General features: G+C 37.8%; 1 protein-coding gene across 1 annotated transcript in view; it reads right to left on the bottom strand.

Moving 5' to 3' along the window:
- The window catches only part of Nek11 (NIMA related kinase 11), a 347,795-nt gene that overhangs the window by 55,383 nt on the left and 279,272 nt on the right, over positions 1 to 13,140 (bottom strand). The gene's annotated exons all lie outside the window — the stretch shown is intronic.

Genomic DNA, 13,140 nt, shown 5'->3' with positions numbered 1-13,140 from the left:
CACATTCCCTGCATAGAGGACAAATGCATTGAAAGCAAGCTTCCCTCCATAAAAACATTGCAATGGCTTTGGTTTGGTTAAGAATCTGAGCTGATACTATCAAACCTTGGGATGCTTTGATTTTGAACTTTCTAGCAAATGTAGTGCTCCACCATCATTTTTATAAGTAATTACCTCTGTGCCATAAACTGTGTATCAAGTTAATGAGAAGGACAATAAAGGGCATAGATTTCTCATCTTCAATTTAACTTCCCTTGGGCAAAGTCTTTTTGTGATTGAAAGTAAAAGAAAAAAAATCTCAGAACCTGTAAGCCAGCTACCCAAGGCTCAACCAATTGACCTCAATAACACTGAGATCAAACCTCCTTGGACCTTCTGCAGCCTTTAAATAGTTTACTCAGCCCTTATCACAGCACTCTGCCATGGCTATTTTCTGACCCTGACAAAACCTCTCGAATAGCTGACATCGAAGTTCAACAATGAAATTGCCAGGAACTCACCCCAGCCTTACAGCACTCAGCAAAAGCTCTGCAGTCACATCAAGGAGGCTTTGCAGACACAATTATCTAGTGCCATCTGGCTATGTCACAAAAGAAAATAGAGAAACCCGTTTTGAGCATCATAAGCAGCATGCACTTACCAACCATATTTGGACAGTCAAGTTGATGAGAGTAGCCTGGTAAACATACCAGGGATGTAGACAGTTTCTCATCTTTTAAAAAGAAAATGTATTGGTGTACTGTGATTCTACATAGTAGGGGGATTCATTGTGATATATTTATCCATACACATAATTTGGTCAATTTCATTCCCCAGCACCTCCCCTTTCCCTCCCCCTTCCTCCTCCTGATCCCCAACTTCTGCTCTACTCATTGTCTCCCTCAGCTTCTCATCTTCCTCAGTAAAGACAATATATGAAATGCCTACTTATAGGGGAAGCAATGCCATTCGGGAATTATTATGGTTTGGATCTGAAATGTCCCCAGAGGCTCATGTGTTCAGTACTTGGTCCCCAATTTAGCATGGTTCAGAGGTGGAGCTTTTAGGAAATGACTGGATAATGAGGGCCCTGACTTCATTGGTAGATTAGTTACTGATGAATTCATAATTTGAATGGACTATAAGAACTTAGTGGAAACTATAGGCGGGTGGGTAGGACCCAGTGGAAGGGAGTGGGTCCTTGGGGGTGGCAGCTCCCACCCTCTGCTGCTTCCTCTTGGCTTCCTGGTCACCAGAAGGTGAGCAGCTTTGTTCTGCCATGCCCATTCAGCTGTAAAAATGAAAGGAAGGGAAGAGGGTAAGGGATCAAAGATAGAAGCTAGTTTTCTTTGAATAAGTTTTTCTTGTACATTTGACTTTGAGCCCATGAAAACATGCCGCATAATTAGTAAACAAAAGTAATAAAAACAAAAACAAGTTCAAAATAATTTAAAAAAAAACCAATTAACTTGTGTATAGGCAACATACAGTAGTGATTCATCCAAACAGAGACCAGCATGTGCATGTGAGGGAATTACTGAAGTGAGGGAAGGTGACCTGAAAAGATTAGAGAGAATAGCACTCAGAGCCACACAGGGCCAAGAATGGTGCCTCTTGACTCCTTCACTCCAGCCAATCTGGTAAACCTGATGATTCACAGAAGGGTCTTGCCTTAGTAGTGAGAAACAATCATCGTTAGCCTAAATTTTACCCTAGTTTCACATAACAAAGCTCAAATGTAGATCCCCAAAGTAAGAAACTATTTCCAAGTAACTGAATCCTAAAATTAAGATCCAGGCTACTTATTGGAATACGAGGATATCCTACTCCAAAATAAGGCAAAATTCACAATGTCAAGGAAACTAAAATAATTAGTGTAAAAAATATTGAGACACACACACACACACACACTCAAGTTAAATATCTAGAGATGAAAACTACAATGTCCAAGATGAAAAAATACAATAAGTATTCCACTCAATTTTGTTATGAACATAACACTGCTCTAAAATAGCCTATTTAAAAATAACTAATAGACCACCATACAATAATCATGGGAGACTTCAACACACCTCTCTCACCACTGGACAGATCTTCCAAACAAAAGTTAAATAAGGAAACTATAGAACTCAATAACACAATTAACAACCTAGACTTAATTGACATATATAGTCTATACCACCCAACATCAAGTAGCTACACTTTTTTCTCAGCAGCACATGGAACCTTCTCAAAAATAGACCATATACTATGTCACAGGGCAACTCTTAGACAATACAAAGGGGTAGAGATAATACCATGCATCTTATCTGATCATAATGGAATGAAACTGAAAATCAATGATAAAAGAAGAAAGGAAAAATCAAGCATCACCTGGAGAATGAACAATAGGTTGCTGAGTGATCAATGGGTTTTAGAAGACATCAAGGAGGAAATTAAAAAATTCCTAGAGTTAAATGAAAACACAGACACAACATATCGGAATCTATGGGACACATTGAAAGCAGTTCTAAGAGGAAAATTCATTGCTTGGAGTTCATTCCTCAAAAAAAGAAAAAACCAACAAATAAATGATCTCATACTTCATCTCAAAATCCTAGAAAAAGAAGAGCAAAACAACAGCAAAAGAAGTAGAAGGCAAGAAATAATTAAAATCAGAGCTGAAATTAATGAAATTGAAACAAAAGAAACAATCGAAAAAATTGACAAAACTAAAAGCTGGTTCTTTGAAAAAATAAATAAAATTGACAGACCCTTAGCCATGCTAATGAAGAGAATAAGAAAGAGAACTCAAATTACTAGCATACAGGATGAAAAAGGCAATATCACAACAGACACTTCAGAAATACAGAAGATAATCAGAAATTACTTTGAATCCTTATACTCCAATAAAATAGAAGATAGTGAAGGCATAGATAAATTCCTTGAGTCCTATGATCTGCCCAGATTGAGCCAGGAGGATATAGACAACCTAAACAGACCAATAACAATAGAGGAAATAGAAGAAACCATCAAAAGACTACCAACTAAGAAAAGCCCAGGACCGGATGGGTATACAGCAGAGTTTTACAAAACCTTTAAAAAGGAACTAACACCAATAATTTTCAAGCTATTTCAGGAAATAGAAAAAGAGGGAGAACTTCCAAATTCATTCTACGAGGCCAACATCACCCTGATTCCGAAACCAGACAAAGACACTTCAAAGAAGGAAAACTACAGACCAATATCTCTAATGAACCTTGACGCAAAAATCCTCAATAAAATTCTGGCGAATCGGATTCAAATACATATCAAAAAAATTATACATCATGATCAAGTAGGATTCATCCCTGGGATGCAAGGCTGGTTTAATATACGGAAATCAATAAATGTTATTCACCACATCAATAGACTTAAAAATAAGAACCATATGATCATCTCAATAGATGCAGAAAAAGCATTCGACAAAGTACAGCATCCCTTTATGTTCAAAACTCTAGAAAAATTAGGGATAACAGGATCATACCTCAACATTGTAAAAGCAATCTATGATAAGCCACAGGCCAGCATCATTCTGAATGGAGAAAAATTGAAGGCATTCCCTCTAAGATCTGGTACAAGACAGGGATGCCCTCTCTCACCACTTCTGTTCAACATAGTCCTTGAAACACTGGCCAGAGCAATTAGACAGACAAAAGAAATTAAAGGCATAAAACTAGGAAAAGAAGAACTTAAATTATCATTATTTGCAGATGATATGATTCCATACCTAGCAGACCCAAAAGGGTCTACAAAGAAGCTATTAGAGCTAATAAATGAATTCAGCAAAGTGGCAGGATATAAGATCAACACGCATAAATCAAAGGCATTCCTGTATATCAGGGACAAATTCTCTGAAACGGAAATGAGGACAACTACTCCATTCACAATATCCCCCCAAAAAATAAAATACTTGGGAATCAACCTAACAAAAGAGGTGAAAGATTTATACAATGAAAATTAAAGAACCCTAAAGAAAGACATAGAAGAAGACCTTAGAAGATGGAAAAATATACCCTGCTCATGGATAGGCAGAACTAACATCATCAAAATGGCGATATTACCAAAAGTTCTCTATAAGTTCAATGCAATGCCAATCAAAATCCCAACAGCATATCTTGTAGAAATAGATAAAAGAATCATGAAATTCATATGGAATAATAAAAGACCCAGAATAGCAAAAACAATACTAAGCAGGAAGTGTGAATCAGGCGGTATAGCGATACCAGACTTCAAACTATACTACAGAGCAATAGTAAAAAAAACAGCATGGTACTGGTATCAAAACAGGCGGGTGGACCAATGGTACAGAATAGAGGACACAGTAACCAATCCACAAAACTACAACTATCTTATATTTGATAAAGGGGCTAAAAGCATGCAATGGAGGAAAGATAGCATCTTCAACAAATGGTGCTGGGAAAACTGGAAATCCATTTGCACCAAAATGAATCTGAATCCCTATCTCTCGCCGTGCACAAAAGTTAACTCAAAATGGATCAAGGAGCTTGATATTAAATCAGAGACACGGCATCTGATAGAAGAAAAAGTTGGTTATGATCTACACGCTGTGGGATCGGGCTCCAAATTCCTCAATAGGACACCCATAGCGCTAGAGTTAACAAATAGAATCAACAAATGGGACTTACTCAAACTAAAAAGTTTTTTCTCAGCAAAAGAAACAATAAGAGAGATAAACAGGGAACCTACATCCTGGGAACAAATCTTTACTCCACACACTTCAGATAGAGCCCTAATAACCAGAATATACAAAGAACTCAAAAAATTAGACAATAAGATAACAAATAACCCAATCAATAAATGGGCCAAGGACCTGAACAGACACTTCTCAGAGGAGGACATACAATCAATCAACAAGTACATGAAAAAATGCTCACCATCGCTAGCAGTCAGAGAAATGCAAATCAAAACTACCCTAAGATACCATCTCACTCCAGTAAGACTGGCAGCCATTAGGAAGTCAAACAACAATAAGTGCTGGAGAGGATGCGGGGAAAAGGGCACTCTTGTTCATTGCTGGTGGGACTGCAAATTGGTGCAGCCAATTTGGAAAGCAGTATGGAGATTTCTTGGAAAGCTGGGAATGGAACCACCATTTGACCCAGCTATTCCCCTTCTCGGTCTATTCCCTAAAGCCCTAACAAGAGCATGCTACAGGGACACTGCTACATCGATGTTCATAGCAGCTCAATTCACGATAGCAAGACTGTGGAACCAGCCTAGATGCCCTTCAATAGATGAATGGATAAAAAAAATGTGGCATTTATACACTATGGAGTATTACTCTGCATTAAAAAATGACAAAATCATAGAATTTGGAGGGAAATGGATGGCATTAGAGCAGATTATGCTAAGTGAAGCTAGTCAATCTTTAAAAAACAAATACCAAATGACTCCTTTGATATAAGGGGAGTAAACAAGGACAGGGTAGGGACGAAGAGCTTGAGAAGAATATTTACATTAAACAGGGATGAGAGGTGGGAGGGAAAGGGAGTGAGAAGGGAAATTGCATGGAAATGGAAGGCGATCCTCAGGGTTATACAAAATGTCATATAAGAGGAAAGGAGGGGCAAGACAAGAGAATACAAATGGAAGAAATGATTTACAGTAGAAGGGGTAGAGAGAGAAAAGGGGAGGGGAGGGGAGGGGAGGGGAGGGGGGATAGTAGACAATAGGACAGACAGCAGAATACATCAGACACTAGAAAGGCATTATGTCAATCAATGGAAGGGTAACTGATGTGATACAGCAATTTGTATACGGGGTAAAAGCGGGAGTTCATAATCCACTTGAATCAAACCGTGTAATATGATGTATTAAGAACTATGTAAGGTTATGAACGACCAATAAAAAAAAAAAAAAAAAAAAAGATTGGGTGAAAAAATGTTTGCTGAGATTTCAGGAAACTCGTAGTTTTTTGGAAGCTTGGCAACCCCTTTCAATGAAAGTGATTCTCGTCAGTCTCTGCTTGAGGCTACTTCAATAGGACACAAACCATAGCGATAGAACTTGGAACTACATTATTGTGGCAAGTTTCAAAGAGCTAGCACAAACTGTGTTTGATTTAGAGCTCCAACTATATGTATCCATATAGGAGAAAACAGAGTGAAACCTAAACATGAAAACGGTTACTGCAAAGGAACAGTTTAACGTAGAAGAACGAAATTTGGTGAGCCAAGTGGGATTGGTGTACTGATCATTACCTGCAAGTATCAAAAGATTGGGTGAAAAATAGTTGACGAGATTTCCGGAAACTCGAGTTTTTTGGAAGCTTGGCAACCCCTTTCAAAAAAATAAATAAATAAATAAATAAATAAATATATAAATGCATGTGTATGCACATGTGCGTGTGCGCGCGCGCGCCTGCACACACACACATAAACATCTTGAATAGGATTAATAGCAGATAAGACAATGTGAAAGAAAAAATACTAGTGAATTTTAAGACATAGCAATAGAAACTATCCAAAATGAAATAAAAGGGAAAAAAACACTTAAAAACAACAACAACAACAAAGGCTACAGAAACACTGAATTTTGTGACAATTTTAAGCATCCTACTGTATGTGTAATTGTAAAGGCAAGGACATGCATCCCTGCAGACAAGTATTTTGTTTTTCCTGTGAAATGACAGTGCAGAGATGATTCAGAGTTGTGTTACTTCAAGGAGACTCTATTGCTGTAATTAGAAAATTTCTCACGACCCAGATATTTTTCATACCATTCATTTCAAACTGGAAAAGTGGGATCAGAAGTTTCCTAGACCCTCAGGCCTTCTCCATGGCTTCCCACTCTCAGGCCGAGTCTTGGTGTGGTGGATCCAATCCCTAATAATCTCAACTGAGCATGACAGTAAAGGCCACAGAACCCCCATTATTCCCAGGCACCAACACCTCTCAGTCATTGCAAAATCCTGAGAAGTCCTTGCCAATGAAACCAATAGTTTAACCTCAGAATTTTCTGGATAGCAAATTCTTTTACCATCAGACTCTTGATGGAGCCAGAAACTTTAAGGACAGCTGCTAAGGAGGTACCTGGGTCTTGAACTCAAAACCTGATTATTCTTGTGACAATGGTCTAACACATGATCATTCATAGATCTAGATACATAACCACAAGGACCATCCAGTTACAACTGAGGTCTATGATAATTCCACTTATATGACATTCTGGAAGAGGAAAAACTAAAGGGATAGAAACAGATCAAAGGTGCTGGGGCAGTGTGTGATGGCAGTGTGTGACTAAAAGGGGATAACACAAGTGATTTTGAGGGAAGAAATAACTGCTCTATAATCTTTGTTGTGCTGGTGGTTATATAACCATTTGTACTTGTCAAACTGATATAACTATGTACTAAAAGAGTGAGTTTTATTAAATTTATATTTTACATAAACAAAAGTGATGCTTTTGCCAACATTCACAGAACTAAAAACTAAAAAGGCAAGTTTTAAAGGCAAGTATATAAATAGTACCTTCTTCATTTAAATGGAAAACAAGTTAAGTCTTTCAAAGCCTAAACTATTGGAGCTTTTACAACACAAATCTATAAATCTATCCTATGTAGTACTGAATTTTATTAAGACTGATTTCAGTTCACACTTTGGCAACAAATGCCTCCCTAAGGTGGAAACCCTCTTCTCCAACTTTAATGTGTATATAAATCTCCAGAGAGTTTATTAAAATGCAGATTCTGAATCAGGAGGCTAAGAGCCTACATTTCTCACAAAATTTCCAGGTGATGTTAGTGCTGCTGGTCATAGAGCACACTTTAAGCAGTAAGGCCTGAGACACTAACTAACTAACAAAACCACTTGATGGGTAAAGCTGGGGCGGAGGGAACTTTCCATTTGGATTTAACAAGCCCTTCAAGGCATGATACATTGACTTGGCATGTGTGAGTTAAAAATCAGTCTAGGGATGACAGTGTGCCACTTACTCTCCCCAGAGCTGAGAGCTACCCAGTTGTCATCCCACAGGGCTTCCTTCTTACTTTCAGTGGGGATCTGGATCCAGGCCTGGACTTGAATCCAGCTTGTGGTGGGGAAAAAAATTCTTTCAACAGAAAATTAGAAACCAAGCCCTTAGAGACTTCTAGAGGCCCGTTAAACCACAGAGACCCATCCATCTGTCCATCTATCCATTCATCCAACCATCCACTTATGCATCCACTTATCTTTAAGCAGCAATTTATCTTTTAATATACATGAAAACTACTCAGTCAGGAAGGAAGTCAATACTGATTTCTTGAATTTCTTGTATTTCTCGACCACCTAGCAGCTGGAGAAATAAGTGCCTCCCATGCCTCAGCAGGGACATCCATTTGTGGAGTGGTCTCCCCATTAGGAATAAGAAGTGGCCATGGCAGGGAGCCAAGTGTTGGAGGATGATAAATGGTTGGCTTTTATATTTAATAACTTTTTGATATTTTCCCAGAACTAGCATGCCACTTATTATTTTTTTTTGCATGCTAAAAATTACTGTATAAGTGTCTTCACAAACAGCTTCTTCACTCACAGATACCCTCATGTATAAAACATCTCCTAGCAACTAACACATAGCAACACCTTTAGATGTTTGGCTTTGGGTTTTTTGAAAGGAAGCAGCTGCAGATATTAAGCATTTATTATAAATTATTGATATTTATTAAACATTTACTATGTGATATAAACCCTGCTTAGTGCATTTCACACATTATTTTAACTCACCCTAAAAACAACCGTGTGAAGTGGGAACCATTATTAGTCCCATTTTACAGATACAATACGAAATCTGGGCACAAAGACACAAGGACTCATGCTAGTGTGTATATATCCCAGCAGTCAGCTGCACCTTCCTTCTGACCACTGTGCTAGGGTCTGCTCCTTGCCTAATACTGCATCTAAAAAGCCCCAGAGTGCCCCAGCTGAGAGAACTTGATGAAGAATGGAAGTATGATCCCCAGATGTGTTGCTCCCCAGCTTCCTCACAGAGCCTCACTTTCTTTTTTTTTCCTGAATATTTTTTTTTATTGATTGTCCAAAACATTACAGAGCTCTTGATAAATCATCTTTCATACATTTGACTCTATTGGGTTTTGAACTCCCATTTCTACCCCAAATACAGATAGCAGAATCACATCTGTTACATACTCACATTTTTACATAATGGCATATTAGTGACTGTTGTAATCTGCTACCTTTCCTATCCCCTACTATCCCCCCTCCCCTCCCCTCCCACCTTCCCTCTCTGCCTCCTCTGCTGTTGTTCAATTCTCTCCCTTTTTTCCCCCCTCCCCCTTGCCCATCATAACCTCTTTTACTTTTGTGTATCATTGAAGGTCTCCTACTATTTGCATATCCTTTCCCTTCTCTCTCTCTTTCTCTCCCCCCATTTGTCTTTGTTTACAGTTAGTCTTTTCCTCATGCTCTTCCTTCCTGTTTTGTTCTTAGTTGCTCTCTTTATATCAAAGGAGACATTTGGCATTTGTTTTTCAGGGCTTGTCAAGCTTCACTTAGCATAATCTGCTCTAGTGCCATCCATTTCCCTCCAAATTCTATGATTTTGTCATTTCTTAGTGCTGCATAATACTCCATTGTATATAGATGCCACATTTTTTTTTTATCCATTCATCTATTGAAGGGCATCTAGGTTGGTTCCACAGTCTAGCTATTGTGAATTGTGCCTCTATTATCATTGATGTGGCTGTATCCCTATAGTGCGCTCTTTTAAGGTCCTCAGGGAATAGTCCGAGAAGGGCTATAGCTGGGTCAAATGGTGGTTCCATTCCCAGCTTTCCCAGGAATCTCCATACTGCTTTCCAAATTGGCCTCACCATTTTGCAGTCCCACCAGCAGTGTACAAGTGTACCCTTTTCCCCACATCCTCGCCAACACTTATTGTTGTTTGACTTCATAATGGCTGCCATTCTTACTGGAGTGAGATGGTATCTTAGGGTGGTTTTGATTTGCATTTCTCTGATTGCTAATGATGGTGAGCATTTTTTCATGTACTTGTTGATTGATTGTATGTCCTCCTCTGAGAAATGTCTGTTCAGGTCCTTGGCCCATTTGTTGATTGGATTATTTGTTATCTTATTATTTAATTTTTTGAGTTCTTTGTACATTCTGGATATTAGGGCTCTATCTGATGTGTGGGGGGTAAAAATTTGTTCCCAGGATGTAGGCTCTCTATTTACCTCTTTTATTGTTTCTCTTGCTGAGAAAAAACTTTTTAGTTTAAGTAAGTCCCATTTGTTTATTCTTGTTGTTAACTTTTGGGCTATGGGAGTCCTATTAAGGAATTTGGAGCCTGACCCCACAATATGTAGATCGTAGCCAACTTTTTCTTCTATCAGACGCAGTGTCTCTGGTTTGATATCTAGCTCCTTGATCCATTTTGAGTTAACTTTTGTGGCTGGTGAGAGAAAGGGATTCAATTTCATTTTGTTGCATATAGATTTCCAATTTTCCCAGCACCATTTGTTGAAGATGCTATCCTTCCTCCATTGCATGCTTTTAGCCCCTTTATCAAATATAAGATAGTTGTAACTTTGTGGATTAGTCTCTGTGTCCTCTATTCTGTACCATTGGTCCACCCACCTGTTTTGGTACCAGTACCATGCTGTTTTTGTTACTATTGCTTTGTAGTACAGTTTGAACTCTGGTATCGCTATACCTCCAGATTCACACTTCCTGCTTAGAATTGCTTTTGCTATTCTGGGTCTTTTGTTTTTCCATATGAATTTCATGATTGCTTTATCTATTTCTTCAAAAAATGCCGTTGGGATTTTGATTGGCATCGCATTAAACCTGTAGAGAACTTTGGGTAATATCGCCATTTTGATGATGTTAGTTCTGCCTATCCATGAACAGGGTACATTTTTCCATCTTCTGAGATCTTCTTCTATCTCTCTCTTTAGGGTTCTGTAGTTTTAATTGTATAAATCTTTCACCTCTTTTGTTAGGTTGATTCCCAAGTATCTTATTTTCTTTGGGGATATTGTGAATGGAGTGGTTTTCCTTATTTCCGTTTCAGAGAATTTGTCCCTGATATACAGGAATGCCTGTGATTTATGCGTGTTGATTTTATAACCTGCCACTTTGCTGAATTCATTTATTAACTCTAGCAGCTTCTTTGTAGACCCTTTTGGGTCTGCTAGGTATAGAATCATATCATCTGCAAATAGTGATAATTTAAGTTCTTCTTTTCCTATTTTTATGCCTTTAATTTCTTTTGTCTGTCTAATTGCTCTGGCTAGTACTTCGAGAACTAAATTGAATAGAAGTGGTGATAGAGGGCACCCCTGTCTTGTTCCAAATTTTAGAGGGAATGCCTTCAATTTTTCTCCATTTAGGATGATGCTAGCCTGAGGTTTAGCATATATAGCTTTTATAATGTTGAGGTAAGTTCCTGTTATCCCTAGTTTTTCTAGTGTTTTGAACATAAAGGGATGCTGTACTTTGTCAAATGCTTTTTCTGCATCTATCGAGATAATCATATGGTTCTTGTCTTTAAGTCTATTGATGTGGTGAATAGCATTTATTGATTTCCGTATATTGAACCATCCTTGCATCCCAGGGATGAATCCTACTTGGTCATGGTGCACAAGTTTTCTGATATGTTTTTGTATTCGATTCGCCAGAATTTTATTGAGAATTTTTGCATCCAAGTTCATTAGAGATATTGGTCTGTAGTTTTCTTTCCTTGAAGTATCTTTGTCTGGTTTTGGGATCAGAGTGATGTTGGCCTCATAGAATGAATTTGGAAGAGCTCCTTCTTTTTCTATTTCTTGAAATAGCTTGAAAAGTATTGGTATTAATTCTTCTTTGAAGGTTTTGTAGAACTCCGCTGTATACCCATCCGGTCCAGGGCTTTTCTTGGTTGGTAGTCTTTTGATGGCTTCTTCAATTTCTTCCTTTGTTATTGGTCTATTTAAATTTTGTGTGTCTTCCTGTCTCAATCTGGGCAAATCATATGCCTTAAGAAATTTATCGATATCTTCACTATCTTCTATTTCATTGGAATATAGGGTTTCAAAATACTTTCTAATTATCTTCTGTATTTCTGTAGTGTCTGTTGTGATATTGCCTTTTTCATCCCATATGTTAGTAATTTGAGTTCTCTCTCTTCTTCTTTTCGTTAGTATGGCTAAGGGCTTGTCTATCTTATTTATTTTTTCAAAGAACCAACTTTTAGTTTTATCTATTTTTTCAATGGTTGTTTTTGTTTCAATTTCGTTGATTTCTGCTCTAATTTTAATTATTTCTTGTCTTCTACTACATTTGCTGTTGTTTTGCTCTTCCTTTTCTAAATTTTTGAGGCGTAGTGTGAGTTCATTTATTTGTTGGTTTTTTCTTTTTTTGAGGAAAGAACTCCAAGAAATGAATTTCCCTCTTAAAACTGCTTTCATTGTGTCCCATAGATTCTGGTATGTTGTGTCTGTATTATCATTTGACTCTAAGAATTTTTTCATCTCCTCCTTTATGTCTTCTCTAACCCATTGATTATTCAATAACATATTGTTCATTTTCCATGTGGTGTAGGGTTTTTCCTTCCTTCTTTTATCATTGATTTCCAATTTCATTCCATTATGGTCAGATACGGGTGCATGGTATAATCTCCACACCTTTATATTTACTAAGAGTTGCCTTATGGCATAATATATGGTCTATCTTTGAGTAGGATCCATGCGCTGCTGAGAAGAACGTGTATCCACTTGATGATGGTTGATATATTCTATATATGTCGGTTAAGTCTAGGTTGTTGATTGTGCTGTTGAGTTCTATAGTTTCTTTATTCAATTTTTGTCTAGAGGATCTGTCTAATGGCGAGAGCGGTGTGTTGAAGTCACCCATAATTATTGTGTTGTGGTCTATTTGACTCTTGAACTTGAGGAGGGTTTGTTTTATGAACGTTGCAGCTCCATTGTTTGGTGCATACACATTGATAATTGTTATGTCTTGTTGGTGGATGGTTCCTTTTAACAGTATATAGTGCCCTTGTTTATCTTTCTTGATTAACTTAGGTTTGAGGTTGATTTTATTCGATATGAGTATGGCCACTCCTGCTTGTTTCCGAGGGCCATGTGAGTGGTATGATTTATCCCAACCTTTTACCTTCAGCCTGTGTATGTCTTTTCCGATC

The sequence above is a fragment of the Urocitellus parryii genome, chromosome 2 (genome assembly GCF_045843805.1).
Source record: "Urocitellus parryii isolate mUroPar1 chromosome 2, mUroPar1.hap1, whole genome shotgun sequence".
NCBI lineage: Eukaryota > Metazoa > Chordata > Mammalia > Rodentia > Sciuridae > Urocitellus > Urocitellus parryii.
Note: the sequence above shows the minus strand (reverse complement) of the source record. Positions and strands in the feature narration are given on the sequence as shown.